Genomic DNA, 19,136 nt, shown 5'->3' on the forward strand with positions numbered 1-19,136 from the left:
ACAACATCAAAGACATCTTGGATGTTACATCTCTGAAAAATACAAACCCGAAGAAAAAATATGAACATGTATATAGCGCATTTCCATGGATTTGTCAGGTTCAGTGCGATTCACAGTGTTTTATTCATTCCCCCAGCAGATCATACGGAACCATATTTCCATTTCATACCTGTACCAGTCGACTGTTAGACGTCCTTTTTATGTACAAACACTCTTACAATATCACCGTCACAACAAGGTACTCATCCACACTTGAGTCGAGTGATAATCTTGTTAAATATGGGGGGGGGGGAATTTTTATTCATTGAGAGATGATATAAAATGTACCTAACAGTCTCAAAACAGTATTTTGTCATTGTGAACTATTTGGTGAAAATTGAATTCAAAGTCACTTCGAGAATTGACAAACATTCATTTTTAATAAAGCACCTTAACTTGACCCAAAGTTTGTAGAGGATATAAATAAACTAAAAATTGAAGGTTTCTCGATTTCATGGTATCGATCTAATGCCGTTTGGATATGATGGGTCAAATGAAATATTATTGTTATTCTTGTTACAGCAGAAGCGGAATCGTCAATGACAAACACAGAAATCGATTCTTTTACAAGGTTTATGGTTTTGGGAAAAATAAAATATTTGTTACATTATTGTAAAAATGTAATGTCGATAAGAAGAAAAAATCAAGAGTAGGTACTTGACCGATTAATGTAACATTTATCCCTAAACAGGGTAATTGTTGTTAACGTCGTATGTATATTGGTAGACAGTATCGTGAATGGTCACATTTGCTTTTGGTCAAAATAAAATATTTGGTATAAAGTATAGTAGTACAGAGGAAGAGGTAATGTCGATAAGAAAAAAAGAGTAAAGGCTACTTGACCGATAAACATTGAAATTGATCCCTAGACAAAGTAGTTGATGTTGACATCGTATTTATATTTGCAGCCAATATCATGAATGGCCAATTATATGCTTTTGGTCAAAATGAAATATTATTATACTATTTTAGAAATGGTATTGTCGATGAGAAAAAGAATGAAAGTTTCTTGAACGATAAATATTAAAAAATGATCCCTGTACAGGGTAATTGATGTTAACGTCATCTCTATATTTGTAGCCAGTATCATGATTGGTCAAATATGCTCTAGGTCAAAATTTCGTTTGTTGTACATAATTGTTCAGAAGAAGAGGTATTGTCGGGAAGGAAAAGAATAAAGGGTATTTGACCGATAAAGGTAAAAATCGACCCCTTTACAGGGTTATTGTCATATCTCTATTTGCAGCAAGTCATGATTGGTCAAATTATTTGTTTTTGATCAGAATGAAATGAAGTGGTTTATCATTGTAGTGAAGAAGAGGAGGTCCCGATAGCTTAGTAGGTGGGGCACTCGCTTCACACGCAAATGGACAAAGATCGGGTATGATGAAGTCGAGATTTTTTTTTTTCTAAACCTTTGTCTACCCGGCATTGATTAGGTAGTTGTGTCTATTAGGCCATCTTATCCAAATGACAGCAAGCAACTTTAATGTCTGTTTCGCGCAATAGAATCCAGGATAAACTCTGGATCTGAAGGACTATAGGAGAAGAGGTATTGTCGATGACAAGACAAGAGAATTAAGGGTAGATAGTTGACCGATAAATGAAAAAATCGATCCCGCTACAAGATAGTTGATGTTATAACATTAGGAGCCATGTTAATTCAGTTTTATATCGAGAATAACCTGAAACACTATATTGAACTAATAAAAAACATCATAATATTTTAGATTAGAAATATGCTTTCATCGAAGCAAGTGAATGTAATAGATGGCATTGGTAAAAACGTTAGATATTTCTTTTTAATACAATTTTTACGACTTAAAACACAATTAATTCTTTCCATCAATTTCACGTATCTGAAAACATATAGCTACGGCAAAACAAAAAAAAACAAACAAAAACAAAAACAAAAACAAAAAAAAAACAAAGAGAAAACAAAATAATTCTAAACAATCAGCCTGCCTTGACTGGGAATCGAACCTCGGACTTATTGTTCTGATCGGAAGGTCTAAGGTTTGAGCCCCATTCGAAGCAAGCTAGATTTTTCTTTAAAGACTTTTCTTATATTAAAAATTGGTTTGTCGTGCTTACACAGGTTCATGCACATCTTTTAAAATCATTTATCATACATCATATTCTGTTGCAACATTTTAAAATTCTCAATAGGTTTATCTCGACATAATCCTATATTGAGAAGGCGGGTCATATTTCACTTTATTTTGAAAGCATTTGAGGAATTTTAAAATTTTAAAAGCTTGAGCTTTTATAGCGTGCAATTTCCACTAAACGTGCTCAATGCGCTTTACAAAGGGTCCCTGACCAATAGTGATACGTAAAATGTATAACGAGACTTGACGCCTGTGAGGCGACATTACAAGTTGTTTCGACAGACACAACGCTGTTAACGACCTGGTACTCGTTTTACACCAGAGTACGGTGAGAGGATGTGAGTAAAGACCCTTCACCAAGGACTCAACTATGCGCCTAGCGAGGCTCGAACCCAGGAGCTTCCGATCCGAAAGCCAGTGTCATACCACTAGACCACATAGTCGCACATACCTTTAAGAGATTACGAGTATGGTTAAAAATACACGATTGGGTGTAAAAACTAAAAGATAAATAAGTAATAAACCAACCAAAGCCATTAAACGGATGAGTTCAACTTTTTTAAAAATCCCTTTATTCATCCCATAGGGAAAATTATTCTCTAGGGTCTATTCCAAGGGGAGACTGAAATAACCCAGGCGTCAGCCGCAGCACAGCGCCGCAAATTGATCTAGGGCGAGATGGCTTGCTCAAGGCCACACAGCGCAGCGGCGGGTGATCGAACTCGGTACCTTTCGGGTACGAAGCAAAGACCATACCGCAGATCCACGCTGACCCCCGATTTAAATATTTTTTTTTTAAAGGCTACCCCCGATTCCTCTTGCGTTTATGGATGGTATAATCTATTCTTTCTTTCCTTGGAAAAGCACGCATACATATCGCGGCATAGTCTTTAACCCTCTCCTTACCACCCATAGGAAAATCGTCACATTCGTTAAGATGAAACCAACAATTTTCTTACTCTGATTTCAGTTATAGATAATATGCGCTTGGCTTAGAAGCTCATAACATTGCCATCCGGAAGTATAACGGAACAACACACAAAACTGTGTATCCATGAACGTTTATAGTCAGGTTAATACAGTTCAGTGAGCATTACTCATGAACGCGGATGGCAAAAAACAATAACAAAGACATGAGTGACGTCATCTTTGAACTATCTATAGCCATAAAAAACTCGACAATGTGTTGCAGAGCTCATTTTGTTTTTCGGAATAAAATATAGCATATACTTGTTACTATTCTGTTTGAAAAATATATTTGTGTGTTGGGTGAGTATGAAGTTTCGGGTCAAGTTCTGAAAATAGCTGGTAAGGAGAGAGTTAAAAATCAAATTATAAAAGCTGCCTTTAAAAAAGTGTAGGTCAGACCAATGCTTGTCTATAGTATAGAACTTTCAACAGTAACTAATTGACCAAGCTAACCCAATGCCTCTGGGCGAAATGAGGAGTCGATTCAAATAAGAAAAAGAAAACAAAAAGAAAGAAGAAACCTCAAACTTGTTAAAAATCTCTGATAAAAGACTTTTTGACATATTTTGACCCCCCCCCCCCCCCCCCCCCCCCCTCCTTCCAAACCCATCTCAAAAGAGTATATAATATGTCAAAACATTGAATTAATAGGCTAAGTCTGAAACGTGGGTTAAGATTTTATGTATTATTGAGTGCAATAGAAATGGTTTCTGAAACACGAGAATTCAATCAGTTAACTGATGTACCCTGGGAATAAACTTGTATCAAGAGCAACCCCCCCCCCCCCCCCCCCCCCCCAAAAAAAAAAAAAAAAAAAAAAAGAAAAAAAAAAGAAAAAGAACAAACAAACAAACACACACACAAAAGGTATATGTGACCCATCGTCTCAAAACGGTATTACGTCGGAATGCAGCTTTGTAGTCTAGTGGTATGACACTCGCTTTCGGGTCCGAAGGTCCATGGTTCAAGCCTCGTTCGGTGCATAGTTGAGTCCTTGGCACTCACATTCTCTCACCGTGTAAAATGAGTATCAAGCCGTTAACAACGTTGTTCTGTCCGAAAAAAAATGTCATATCGCCTAACTGGCGTCATGTCCGATCCTACTTTGAGTGTTGCTGTTGACCTGGGACCCCTTGTAAAGCGCATTGAGATTTCGAGTGGATATTGCGCTTTATAAAAACTCTATTTTTGTGTTTTAAATTGTATGAATCCGACTTCGAAAAGTGAATAGAAAATAAAATGATGAGAAATACGAGCTTCACAAATTTTGCAAAGCAAGAAATACAATTTATCTATCCTCCACCATAACGAATAAAAATTGATCTCGCGCTTTATATTTGTGGCGTATATTGAATATCAAGTACTGTATTCATCCCGACATAATACCGCTATGACGACACGAGGTGGGGGGGGGGGGGTCACATATCAACAGCTACGTTTACGTATGTAAGTTAAAGACCTGAACAAGTGTGTTTGAATTGTGTCAGACAAAGCAAGAAAGAAAAACACAAGAACAAAAGCCATCCCAAAAAAATCAGTTTGCCTCGACTGGGGATCGAACCCCAGACCTTCTGACTACCGGGCAGACGTGCTACCATTATACGTAAGTAAAGCGCTTTGGGCACGTCTAGTGAATATTGCTCTATATTAAATCTCAAGTCTTTTAATGAAGGACAGAAAATTAAAAACCAAAGAAAAAATATTTAACATGCTAACCTTTCAGGCTCAAAACATTTCTCCATTCAAAGAAGATGCGATTTTTTTTCTATTTCTTCGTATACCGTTTCGATTGTGTTTGTTGTTGACTGAAGAAGGGGTTTTGAGTCCGAAACGTAGAACGATATGTATTGTTTTCTCTTATGAATCTGTTAAGGTTAATATTTGTTCAATACCTTTCATAGTGCAAAGCATATACCAGTTTAGTATTATTCTCTTTTGGAAATCCATATGGAACATGATGTTATCTTAACAGCCAGTTGAACTTTGCCGCTAAAGGTTATTTATACATAAATAGTAATCAGGATATTATAGTAAAACATGGCTAAACGAGATAATGGGAATTGCATGCATTCACATTTGTAGCTGAATTGAATTGCATCCAAGCATGATGCATTATATGGATCTATCCAAATTGGTTTGTTCAGCTGTTTGGCTTTCTTTTTTTATTTTATTTTTTTTTTTTTTTTATTGGTCAAAATTCATTATCTCAGTTTATTTCACTGTGAGTGTTATTTATATTTATCTACCATAGAATCTCTGTTGGGGTTTATTATCATATCGGGATAAAAGTTATCCTTCAGAACCATTAGGCCGGAGTTTATCTCGATCACTATAGCGTAAAACAGACAATAGCAATTGCGCTAGTCTATTGCAAAGTACTTTCCGCCAGATCTAGACCCAGCTACCCAATGACAAAGGGGCCATAAACAAGTATCGACGTTACCCTGGATCGATCTCATCTCTTTGTGTGTGAAGCTAGTGTTCTATCAAGTAATCTATCGGGACCCCCAATTGGATAAAAGCTCAATTTTTAGCTTGAGTATCAGTGTTATTAAAATCTTACTTAACCCGCAGTTTAAAAAACATTGAAATTAATTAACGACATGTTGTGCCAAGAGAATAAGAATAATGAGAATAAAAAGATGATGATGATGATGATGATGATGATGATGATGGTGATGATGATAAAGAAGAAGAAGAAGATGATGATGATGATGATGATGATGATGATGATGATGATGATGATGATGATGATGATGATGATGATAAAAACAATACACATAGTGAGGTTATTTAACACTGTATAATGGGATGACATGAAAGTGGTATTTTGGTAATGGCGATAGCATGATTATTACGTATGTATGGTTTACAATTTATATTAAAAATGACTACACACATACACACTTACAAATACACATGTATGATTTACAGTTTATATAGCACATGACTACACACATACACACTTACAAATACACTAACACATATGTGACAGATCGTTTCAAAATGGTATCATACCGGGGTTAAATTGATGCATTATTTCATAAAATTAAAATACCCTTAAAGTTTTTTCTTATTATTCAGACCTACTTTTAAACACGCACTTTTTTCCAATAGTTCATTGGCATACGAGATTGAAACGGTTGGGCCGATCGATATTTCAAAGACGAGTTTCTGACAAATTTCTAATACGTGTTATTTCCCAGACTAGGCTGTTTACTGGTTAAACAGCTGATAAAATGAAAAGGACGGATGAATGTGAGAGCGACTATGGTTAAACCTATGTCGTTTAATCTGCTTTAAAAATGCCGTTTAACCTTGAATTTCATAATATTCTATTGTCAGTGATCAATCGTCCCCGATAAATTATTATGATTTTGAATCTGCAGGTAACTTATAAGTTTACGTAGATATCTTGTAAAGTTGAATGCTTAGTTTAAAAGATATTTTTAACAACTTTAGGTAATGTTTTTCATTACCACAGCTTTCTACTCTCTTTGCGACCTTACATTATAACGAACATTTCACTTAGAGATCAAGAACATTAATTCTTAGTATCTCTACCAATAATATTAGGGAATAGAAGATTGAACATTATTCACAAATATGATGAGGACGTTTCGAGTTTTCATTTTGTCAACAAAACATGATGAATGAGAGATGAACGAAAGATGAGAGGATGACGTTGTTTAGCAGAAACAGTGCTTTGACTGTCTCATTCATCAAATTTTGTTGACAAAGGCAAAACGCCAACATCATCTATCTTAGTAGACAATTTAATATTGCCTTTTATTATTGTTGTTTTTTTACATTAGTATCTCAACCAGGACTCAAACTATCAACGACTTTTAAATCTGAATGTCAGTGGTATAGCTACATTCAGCTTGCTCTGTAATGAAAAATAAATTATACACAAACACAAGCACACTCTCATGCACTCTGATGCATTCAAATTGTATACTCAAACATACACTCGTACTATCACACTCACGAAAAGCAAACTCTACTCCGCATAATTGCATGCACACAGTTATATACACATCATCATAGATATGACAGTACATCTTTCAACTCTATCAACAATATATAGTTCAACCTTTTCTCCGCTGTAAAAGCTCATATGTTTTTTAAATTAACAAATCTCGTTACAAAAATTAATCATCGCATCCCTTTCACTGAGTACTCAATTAGTTGCAGTTATATCCGGCACCCGGGGACTTGTAATAATCCAAAGTCTAGTTTGTATTGAATTGTATACAAAATTTCAGAATACCTCTTATTTATTCCGTATATTGAATAAACATGTTCACATATCGTTATAACGAGTAGAAGTCGTAGGATAAAATTTGCGCCAAGGTTTCCTCTCGAAGGAATTGAGGATACCGAGGCAGGAAGTAATATCTCGTGAAATAAAAGGTTTCCAATAAAAAAAAAAAAAACTGACGTGGTTCAATAGTAGTACAAGTAATGATAGGTTGGGAAGAACAGAATAAATGATAAACTATTCACAAAATATGACGCCATTATGTCACATGCATGTCACAGTTAAACATTAAGCAGGTTGAAATATCACAACACATTTTATCACAACACAACACATCCCCTTCCAGACTGAGAGCAAAATGTTATACTATAATCCTTTGTAAATGAATATTCATAAAATACTAAAACGCAGAATGAAATGTGTTTAAATGAACTATAATAGTTTATAAAATCACGGTCTCAGTTGGAAACATACATTGTGTAATTTTCACTGTTTCTCTTCATAATTTCTACACAAGGTCCTAGAAGTCTTTCAAATGAGTCTCTATCTAAGAAGGCAACCTTCACCTTTCCTACGGCGTACACACTTGCACTTCGAGGTTTGTTCTCAATCAGTGCTAATTCGCCAAAGTATGTGCTCGAAGACCTCGTACCGATTTCCTGCTCGGATCCATCAGGAGATTGCATTGTAATACGAATATATCCGTCTTCTAAGAAATACACACCGTCAGCATCGTCACCTTCCTTGATAATCGGAGTACCATCCTGATAAGTCTGTGCCGTCAGGGCATCGGCGAGCGTCATTCGTTCGTAACGATCTAAATTTTGTAAAATCGGCAAGCCCTCGAGAAGATCTTCGTAGGTTTTACGCTTTTTAAAGGCGGATTTTAAGACTATACGCCTGAAGGAATTCCGATCCATTGCCCAGAGTGTACCGGTGGAAGCTGCACGGACTGTTGCCGACCGCGGCATGTTATACATAAGAGCCAATTCTCCGAAACTTCCTTTATTTTCAAACTGGTGAACTTTTTTCTCCTCTCCTTTCACATCCACCAGTACGTCGTACGTCCCATTATCAATGACGTAGAAATTATCCCCATCGTCTCCTTGTTGAATCACCGTTTCGCCATACTCAACTTTCTTTTCAAACATGGCGTCTATCACTTCAGATGTTTGCTCTGGTTCCAAAGACCGGAAGAGCAGTATTCCGCATACTGTTTTCGTCAGCCTCTCCCGCTGCTCGTCCGTTTTTGGATGAATAATCCTATCGTCATCGTCGGAATCTTCTTCGGGGTTGTATCGCTCAGCCGAGACGGACTGTCTCCTTGCATAACGCCCTGTGTTAGATCGAGGTTTGAACATCATTCGGTCGGGTTCGCCTGCTTCGTCGTCATCCTCGACAATAATATACATAGGAACTTCCTTTGGTCGTCGAGCGTCGCGTGTTTTTGTAAAATAATCCACTGCAAAATCGTATAGATCACCAGGGCGGTCTTTTAGAACCGCCACCGTGAAGTCCCGTAGGAGATCACCCAAGCCGTCTGGTATTTCCAGATTCATTCTGTTGTTCATCTGCGGAGGTGGATTTCACGTGCGAGTATGTGACAGGCGGTGAGTGCGTGTCTGTCTATGAGTGAGTGCGTGTTTGTGTGTTTGCGAGCGCGCGTGTGTGTCTGTGTGTGTGTGTGTGTGTGTTATAGTAAACCAGATGAGAAAAAAATGAATGTCAATAAAAGGGGATATAACGATGCATGGGCATGAACAAGGGATGGAAGGAGAGGAAGAGGAAGGAGAAAAAGGTGGTGAAATGGATAATGTCGGGGTGACGGGATGGGAAGAGAGAGAGAGGGGGGGGGGGGGGGGGGGGGTAGGAAAAAGGAAGGAGGGGAATGTAGCGGTTTGCTGGAATGAATAAATAGGACGTAAATACTAATCGATTTGCGATTGCCGGTGGTTTTTAAGAGTGGGTGGGTGGGTGGGTGGGTGAGTGAGTGTGTAATGGATTTCCTTGATACTAACAAGAAAAAGCACTGGGTTCTTGAGTTAACGGAATAAAATATGAGTTTGGCACATTAACTCCCTTAATCAAACCGCTTTGATCTGTCGAAATCGATCGACAAGGTAGTTCTCATAGGGACATGTAAATAGTAGATTACGAAGTAACGGATGATCTATCGAAAAAATATTGAAATTAGTGTAAATATTATTCACCGCTCGAGGTTGAGTGAAGAAAAGAAATATAATAATCCAAATTAGGTTTGTGTCAAAAAGAACTCCTTATCGGAGGTGAGATTCCGAAGGAGATAGAATAAAATGGCTTGAAAGTCTAAATCCAAATTTGTTGTAAGCAAATATAAATTTCCTTATGTTGTAGATGAAATAAACTGGCAGTTATGTATAGTAGTTGTAAATTAAGGCGGCGTTGGTTTGAGAAGAGCATCACATCAAGAAGTTATTATTTGTTTAGTTCCAATTCTACCCGGTTATTCATCCAAACAATGTCGTTAACAAGGGGAGATCATTCCATTTCCTTTTCTGCTTATCGTGTGAATGTTTCATAAGTCACCAGGTATGTGTGGACAGACTAATGTCAAGCCCAGAGACCGTCCAGTGAAGTGATCAGTCGACTGTCACTCACACGCAAGACCACAAATGATGCCATTCAAGGACTCGTGTTCTACGCCTGAGAGGCTAAGAATTATCCAGCTCTTTTTGGAGATGTTTCACGTCTGAAAAGGAAAATTTAAAAAAAATTATTACTTGTAATATTAAATAAAAGGTGAGGATAAATAAATAGACAATGATATAAATGATGATGAACTATTGAGATTGAATTTTATTTGGCGCAATATCTACAATTGATTCATTCTCCCTAATCAAACATAACATTTCAAAGTAGGGTCTATATTCGTTTTCAAACATTTCAGTTCCCCTATTTTATACTGGCATACTCTGACAAAAACAAACACGTATTTAACATTTTGGCTAGAAAACTCGCCCTCCATATATATATATATATATATATATATATATATATATATATATATATATATATATATATATATATATATCGATTAAAGTGACTCTTATCTTGTCAAACACTCTAGAACCTGGGACTTCTTGTTGAGGGTATATGACACGATGTGGATATTTGAAGGACGAGTTCTCTTGTTAAAATGTTAGATACTGTTTTTTGCTTAGTACGGCAGAATAACAGTGGGCCACGTTTTGTTTTGTATTTTTTTAGTGAATGCCACTACAAAATATGAAAACCACCTTATAAATTTTGCGATGCAAAGAAAGCACATTGAACTTTAGGGGTAAGTCCAAGAGTAGGATGACATTCTCTGCTCGAAAGCCAGGCACCAAGGGGAATAACTCAATCATATCACGTGTCATCCCATTCGTGATGTCTTTCATGACAAGTTATACCAGTCGCATTATATCCAGAAGGTGCTCTGGGATAAAACTCATATTCAATGCGATATTTATACTTGCATTTGTTATTTACCCAACCCGATTACATGAAATGTGAGATACCAAGGGAAATGACTAGGATATGAGTTTCCCAAACGCACAAACAAATAAATAAACAAATAAACAAATAATTAAATAGATCCACATATAAACGGACAAGTATGAAATTAGAATACTAAGCTGCCAGAAATTGTGGGTGAAAAGTAATGCACAAAACTTAATATGACTGCTTCATAAAAGAACAAAATACCAAACACGGAACGTTTCGAACTCAAAATCATTTTTTAGTCAATAGCAAAAACAGTTAAAATAACAATGCATTACTTCAAATCCAGACAGACTGCAGTTTCAATTAACTGAAGAAAGGTTTTGATCACGAGCCGTTTCCGTGCAAAGAGTAACAGTAAATGAAAAAAAAACAAGTAAATAATGAGAAGAATTATCCTGGTCGAAGTTCAACGTCCTAAATTAAAATTTTGTTCTTTACGAAATAAATATTAGTTATCAAATCAATAAGAAGATAAATAAACTGAGACTAGTTAGCAACTTAATCTTTAATAGATAATTAAGCTTTTCAAAACCACCACATATTTTAAATTTTACACCTTCCAGTTTTCCATTCCCAGGCATTTCAGTGCTTGCTTATTCTTCTCCTTGATATTTCTATTATTTGTGAGCCTCTGCTCAATTCGGTACGATGTCGTGATGAATCAGACGACATATTGTGAATATTTTAACACTCTATATTTTTTGTCCGAACACAGTAATTATATAAATGTGAACAACATTTTATTACTTTGATTATAATGTATAGCATCAAGTTCACTCCTACTTTACACCATTCTGAGATGTTAGGTCGGATAAAAATGTATGACCTGTCATCTCAATCTTGCATTTTATCGCCGCCAAACACATCCCAAAAAGGCAAATTATATGACGAGGTGAGCCAGATGCCAAAGAGTCAAATTAAGTGCAAGGGTTTGACCAGATGCTACAAAAAGTCGATTTAAATATCACCGTGGATCAGATGCAAAAAGCATGTAAGTAAGGGCCGAATCAGATGCCATAAAAAGTTAATTTAAATCTCGTTTTAGACCAGCTGCCGAAAAGTCAATTCAAATGTAAGGGTGGACCAGATACCATAAAGAGTCAATTTAATGTTAGGCCGAGCCAGATTTTTCAAATTCTATTAAAATGTCGCGGTGGACCAGATGCCAACGGTCAATTGAATGCCGAGGTAGACCAGATGCCAAAAGCCAATATAAATGTCGCGGTGGATCAGATGCTAAAGGTCAATATAAATGTCTGGATGGACCAGATGCCAAAAAGTCAATATAAATGTCTGGATGAACCAGATGCCAAAAAGTCAATACAAAGGTTGGGGTGGACCAGATGCCAAAAAAGACAATATAAATGTTGGGGTGGACAAGATGCCAAAAGGTCAATTTAAATGACGGGTGGACCAGATTCCAAAATTAAATTTAAATGTCGGCGTGTATGCAATGCCAAAAAGTCAATATGAACATCGGGGTGGACCAGATGCCAAAAAGCAGTTTCAAAAGTTAAAATGACAAGCAATACCAGATTCAGATTAAGGCTATTTTTCTCATTTAAATAACGAATCCAATCTAATGTACGCAATATTCAAAACATGCTTAACCAACATTTCCTATCATTTATCGGTAAATTTTGATATTTGCATCTTATTCACACCATGATACCGACCGGGGTCGGTAGGTCACGAATGTAGAAATTTTAACACAACAGTCTAAGAGAAACTCGTATGGGGTTTTATCTCCATATATTTTTTCATCTCTATCAAAATGATTTTCCAGTTCCGGTTCCCTTGGTAATACAATATCAGGTTTCATATAATACAGGGGATAGGCCTAAATCTTCACCGTCATTTCGTTTTTAGAAAACCAATAAGTACAAAGGACGGCACTCATAATGGTTGCTGTCAAAATTGGTCAGTGTCAAATGACACAGGAAAATAAAGTTAAGTTTTATTTCTGTTTGCGAGTACGAGTGTGTGTGTTTGTGTGTATCATCATATCTTGTCGCGCCAGTGAGTCAGCCAGTCCCGGGCAGTCTGGTTGCATTCCCTCAGGTCAGCATTGGTGCAGTGAGGTCCCAGCGAGCATTCAGACAGGATGTGGTCCATGGTCTGTCTGGGGTGACCGCATGGGCATTCAGTGCCCGGTGAGATTTTCCATTTAAAGAGGTTGGTGGCGGTGTTTCCCACCTTTGCTCTAGCTCTGTTCAACGCCACCCATTCTTTTCTATTGAGGTCTGTGCCTGCTGGGAGCTTTTCTGTTGGGGGCTGGAGGGCATCGTTTGCTGTCTTGTCCCATTCTACCCATTTGTCCAGGCGGAAGAGTGCTGAGTGGTCTGGGTGAAGGCTCTCTACTGTGAGGAAGCTTTTCCTTGATTTGAGCCTGCTTTTGGGGCAATTGTGGTCATGAAGGGGGTGTCTCTGGTCCATTTCCTGTTTGTATTTTTGTATTTGAGCATGAGTTTCCCTCCGGATGTGTGGTGGGGCTATTCCTGCTGCACGGTAGACCAGTGGTAATGGTGTTGCTCTCAGCTGGCCCGTTATGATCCGGCAGGCGTTGTTGAGCTCGGGGTCTAGCTTGGAGGCATGGCATGATCGGGCCCATACAGCTGAGCAGTACTCCGCAGTTGAGTAGCTGAGGGCCAATGCTGTGGTACTTAGAGTTTTAGGGTCAGTTCCCAGTTCATGTTTGCCAGCTTTCCAAGGAGGGCATTACGCGTGGACACTTTTGCCTTGGTCTTCCTCACGTGTTCTCTGAAGGACAGAGTCCGATCAAGCGTCACTCCGAGGTACACTGGGTGGTAGTTGTACTCTAATGTCTGGCCATTCCACTTGATGTTAAGTTTTTTGTGGGCTTGGTGGTTGTTGAGGTGAAATGCACACACTTGTGTTTTCCCTGAGTTGGCGTTCAGCGAGTTTTTAGTGTAGTACTTTGTAATAGTGTCTAGGGCATTTGTCAGTCTGCTCTCGATTGGTTGGAAGGACACATCCTGTGTTGCGAGGCATAGGTCATCAGCATATATGAATCGGCGGATATTTGGGAACTCAGGCTGATCATTTGTATATATGTTGAAAAGTGTTGGAGCCAACACTGATCCTTGGGGAAGACCATTCTTCTGGGTGCGCCACCTGCTCTTCCGGCCATCCATTTCAACAAAGAAGCGCCTGTTTTCGAGAAGTGACTGGATAATATTTACAATTTTCTTATTCTTTATCATTTTAGCCACTTTCAGGAGTAGGATCTTGTGATTCACTGTGTCATAGGCTGCAGTTAGGTCGACGAAGACTGTGCCAGTGACCTGTTTTGTCTCAAACCCATCTTCTATGAATTGTGTAAGGTTTAGAAGTTGACCACATGTTGACCGTCCTGGTCGGAATCCAGCCTGGTCTGGAGACAGTTGTTCGTCTAGACTGGGTGACATGCGGGACATAACCATTCGCTCAAATAGCTTGTATGCGATGCACAGGAGGGAGATCGGGCGATAGCTTTTCTTTAATTTCGGATCTTTCCCCGGTTTCAGTAGGGCGACTACTCTTGCTTTCCTCCATGCACTTGGCAGCCTTGCGCATACATTGAAGATGTCCAATAGCCAGGATAGGGTTCTCGGGCCAAAGTGTTGAAACATCTCAGTTGTGATTCCATCCAGTCCAGATGCTTTTCCTGCCTTCAGATGGGACAAGGCCTCTAGTAGCTCCTCCAGGGTAAAAGAGTCAAGATGATCTTCACTATCCTTGAGGGCTTTGTCCATTTCACGTTTCAGGGCTTTTAGTTGGCCTCGTGCTTTCTTGGCTGCTTTCCCATTCAGTAGAAGCTGATGTGCTACTTGGTCAGGTGTTACTGCAGCCACTCTTGTCTGGGTATTTTTGTCATTATTCAGTTTTGAAATTGTAGTCCAGGCCTTTTTGCTGTTTAGGGTCATATTGGTGGAGGTTATTAATTTCTTCCATCTTTCTGATCTTTCATCGGCTATCATTGATGTGAGTTCTTCACCCAGTTCTAGGGTTTCTTCACTGAAAGGATCCACCTTGTATGATTCAATGTATCTTTCATATAGTTTCTTGCTTTCATCTTGGAGACATGGAATATAACTTTTTCGGCATCCTCTGGGGATGTTTTTCTTTGCAACTTTCCATATGAGTGTTCTAAAGTCGTCGTATCTCTGTGGGTCACTTTTTATATTGGTGATCTCATTGTCTAAATCTTTAGTAAAGTTTTCCCAATTTGCTTTTCTAAAATTGAATCGTGGTATCGCATTTGATTCGAGGGCTTTAACAGCTGGTTTGATGCTGATGGTAATAGGCCTGTGTTGAGATTTTGGTATAGGCTCACCTACAGTCCTTTCAAAGTTTGAGAAGTGTTGAGAGGATATGAATGCCAGGTCCGGATTGTAACCTTTCTTCCACCGGGCACTCATAAAGGTTTTCTTGTCTTTGGGGTTATGGAGGATTGTGAGGTCATTGCCGGCTGCCCATTCCTCAACAGCATCTCCGTCAAGGTTATTTTGCTCATATCCCCATATAGTGTTATGGCTGTTAAAATCTCCAATGATCAGGGTTGGTTTTCTATCGGATAGATTCATTTGGGGCCACTTGAATGGGGTTAATGGAGGTTTGTACACAGATATGATGGTAATCAGTGTTGTTTCTACTCTGAGAATCTCAATGTCATTTTCTGAGTGATCATCGCTTTTCAGTATGGTAGATTTTTCTCGAGTGTACATGGCACTTCCATATTTTGGGTGTTCGTGGTGTATTACTAGTTGCATGCCAGGTATGCAAGGTGGTTTTGAGTCTTTGTGGGTTTCCTGTAAGCAAATTATATCTGCTTTTAGCTCTGTCAGTATCTTGCATTTGGTATGGGAGATTCCTTCTGTGTTGAAACTTACAACATTGAAGTTTTCCATTGTCTGGGCCGAGGGGCTATCCTTTTACCGCCCAATTTATTCTCTCTGGTTGCGTAGTGTAGCAATCAGTCTCCTTCAAGTTTGCTACTTGTGTGTATATTTGTATTATGTGTCTGTGTCATTTGGTAACATGTTAAAAAAAATTCAACTTCTCTTTTGAAAGTTAGTGGTGTCGACAACATACTGATAGAGTGAATCGTCTTCTAACAAAGTCACCCTTGGCGAGCTAGTTCAGAGACCAGACTGGTGTCGATAATTGCAAATCTGTAATATTATTTCTCTGTATATCCTTTTGACTCTATCTGAGCATTTGAAATTAATACACGCAGTGAACAGCTCCAAGAAAAATCACACTTTTTCTAATTATATTATTATTATTATTATTATTATTATTATTATTATTATTATTATTATTATTATTATTATTATTATTATTATTATCATTATTATTATTGTTATTATTATTATATTATTATTATTATTATTATTATTATTATTATTATTATTATTATTATTATTATTATTATTATTATTATTATCATCATCATCATTATCTATTTATCTAACAATCCATCCGACACATGTTATCTTCTCTATCTATCTATCTATCTATCTATCTATCTATCTATCTATCTATCTATCTATCTATCTATCTATCAAAAGAGAATCGTAATTTCCACATAAAATAGAAGAAGAAGAAAAGATAGTCGGTGACATATTTTGTGTTATGGTAACAGGTTTGACCTTTACCAGGGTGTGTAAAATACAAATAAATAAAAACAAAAATAAAATAAGATTCCCTCTATTCATCCCATAGGGAAATTTGTCTCTCGGGCTATTCCGGGCTAATAACCCAGGCGTCGCAGCGTCACAAATTGAGCTAGGGCGAGGTGACTTGCCCAAGAACACACAATGCAGAGGCGTGTGATCGAACTCGTTACGTTTCGGGTACGGAGCAAAGACCGTACCTCTGAGCCACGCAGCACGCTGTCTAAATTACGATTCCCAAAGGAAAGATGGTTTCTCTTTTTTTAAAAATTACAATTAAAACTAATATCAAACCTTCTGCTTTACCTCGCATGATATTACAAAAATAAAATTGAAAAATGCGTTTCTTCTGGGGATATAAAGGACACATTGCGGGGGCTTAAAACTGCTGTCAACTATATATAATTATAATGATATAATTATTTCGATTTTTTGTATATACATCCTATTTCCATTATATTTTTTATCTTATTGTGTAAATTATATCACGTCTGTACAAAAAAATCCTTTTTGGGATGTAATAAAGTATTATTATTATTATTATTACTATTATTATTATTATTATTATTATTATTATTATTATTATTATTATTATTATTATTATTATTATTATTATTATTATTATTATTATTATTATTATTATTATTATTATTATTATTCATCGTTCATCTATAATATTTAACTTGCACCAATACCTGTTACCCAATCAACACATTCTGTGAAAGTCTGCATTGTTTTCTTCTCTAGAACTTGACAATATGGTTTTATTCATTTTCTTTTTCAATTTTATTTTGAACATGACGAACTCTAAGATGAGGTGCCGTAGGCGAGCCACGGCTATTTAATACTGAAACGTGTTAGAAATTTAACTAGTTAACTGACATACTCTGGAAAAAACTCATATTTAAAAATTCGGCCAGAAAACTCGCCCTTCAAATATCGATCGATTTAAAAGACCCTCATCTTGACAAAAACTCTCAAACCCGGGACTTTGCGGAAGTCCCAGGTTTGAGAGTTTTTGTCAAGATGAGGGTCTTTTAAACCGATTGACATTTGAAGTACGAGTTTTCTTGCCAAATTATTAAATACGAGTTTTTTCCAAGATTATGTCAGTTATCTGGTTAAAAGAGGGACATAAGAAATTGGCTGAGTGAAAGAGAAATCCCTACTCGTCTTGTCAGCCCAGAAATAATCAAACTGTTCTACTGCCCCAAGAAAACACAGCAGTAAACGGAGCTGACGATTTAAATGACAGCCTAGGGTCATAGTTCAAAATCGGAATGAAATACCGCAGCATATGATGGAAAAAATGCTTTGTTTTTATTTTGTATTCCTAAGTTTTGCCACTTCTCTGTGGTTGTGTATTTCGGTTATCTTTCCTTTTAAGTTCATTCTAATTTTCGAATTTAATTGTGTCAGTAAACATTGAATATATTCTCAAATTATCTCATATAAATTATTTTTTTGCTCTGTATCTATATCTAAATAATGACATTAATTTATACACTGTCAGAAACAATTCAATTATTCTCGTGTTTTAGTAATCTTCCTTAGAAACAAATCACATTTTATTAGGTGTTAAATATATTTTTATTTTATTTTTCATTTCCATCATTCTACAGAATTGGAATTGAAAGCTAGAACGCAACATAATGGCATAACGACTTTTTCAGTTTAGCAAAAAAAAGTATAAATTCCAAGATAGATAGATCAAAATAACTCTCAAGTAAACAAAATGGTTTCAACTGGGTAATTCTAATAATATGTTTCGTTACTAAACCTTTTTGTCACACTGATTCTATATAAAACTATCAATATGTGCAGTTAGAGTTTTCAGGACAAATAATGGAAAACGTGTTATGTCGTGTTACAGAGAATACATTGTCTTCTTGCATTCTAAGGCTAGTCTGTGATGTCTGTTTGAACTATTTTCCAATTCTAATATCCTGTCCTTCGTTTTTAATCAACGATAAAAGAAATGAGTTTATCAAATAAAAATGTCTCTTATTTGATTTTTCTAAATTCAAAAGATGAAGATTGAGCGATTTTTCAAAAACGAATTTTACTTTCCAAATCTGTTTTTATTTTATCGCTGACTTGCAATGTAAAATTAATAATAATCACATACACTTATAAGTGTCTGTTTTTTCTTTGATTTTCTCTGCAAATGATTCGAAATGTTTTATATTATATTCAACAAATAAGGATAGAGGAAAAAAGCCATCACTTAGAGTCCAATCTACCATTTGAGCACCTCCTTTTTCAATAGTGCTTATAACAAGTTAAGTATTTAGGTATAGACAGAATGAAATGGCCGTCACTCGTTTTTATGAGTAAGACTATAAACATGTAAGATTATACAGTGTTTTGTGTGTTGTTACGATTTATCAGGCTGGCGGATGTTATGAGATTTATAACTAAACGCAATGCATCAATTAATCTATTGAGCTGATGTGTGTCAAAAGCATTGGCCATGTGTAATAGTAATGCCAATGTAAATCGCACAGAGCACTTCATCGTCATGGTTATGCGCTGTAGAAAAGCTATTAT

The 19,136-nt window shown here is 36.8% G+C and overlaps 1 pseudogene across 7 annotated transcripts in view; it reads right to left on the reverse strand.

Moving 5' to 3' along the window:
- Positions 1 to 3,925: 3,925 nt before the first annotated feature.
- Positions 3,926 to 19,136, reverse strand: part of LOC144964657 (cAMP-dependent protein kinase type II regulatory subunit pseudogene) — a 148,817-nt pseudogene continuing 133,606 nt past the window's right edge. For 4 of the 7 annotated variants that reach the window (XR_013643898.1, XR_013643899.1, XR_013643900.1 and 1 more), the window contains exon 4: positions 3,926 to 10,111. The product of XR_013643898.1 is annotated as a cAMP-dependent protein kinase type II regulatory subunit pseudogene, transcript variant X2 (transcript). The remainder of the gene's footprint in view (positions 10,112 to 19,136) is intronic. The other 3 variants (XR_013643901.1, XR_013643903.1, XR_013643902.1) reach the window with 1 other exon arrangement.

The sequence above is a fragment of the Berghia stephanieae genome, chromosome 2 (assembly GCF_034508935.2).
Source record: "Berghia stephanieae isolate SIO BIC M18660-M18661 chromosome 2, UCSD_Bste_1.3, whole genome shotgun sequence".
In the NCBI taxonomy this organism is placed as follows: domain Eukaryota; kingdom Metazoa; phylum Mollusca; class Gastropoda; order Nudibranchia; family Aeolidiidae; genus Berghia; species Berghia stephanieae.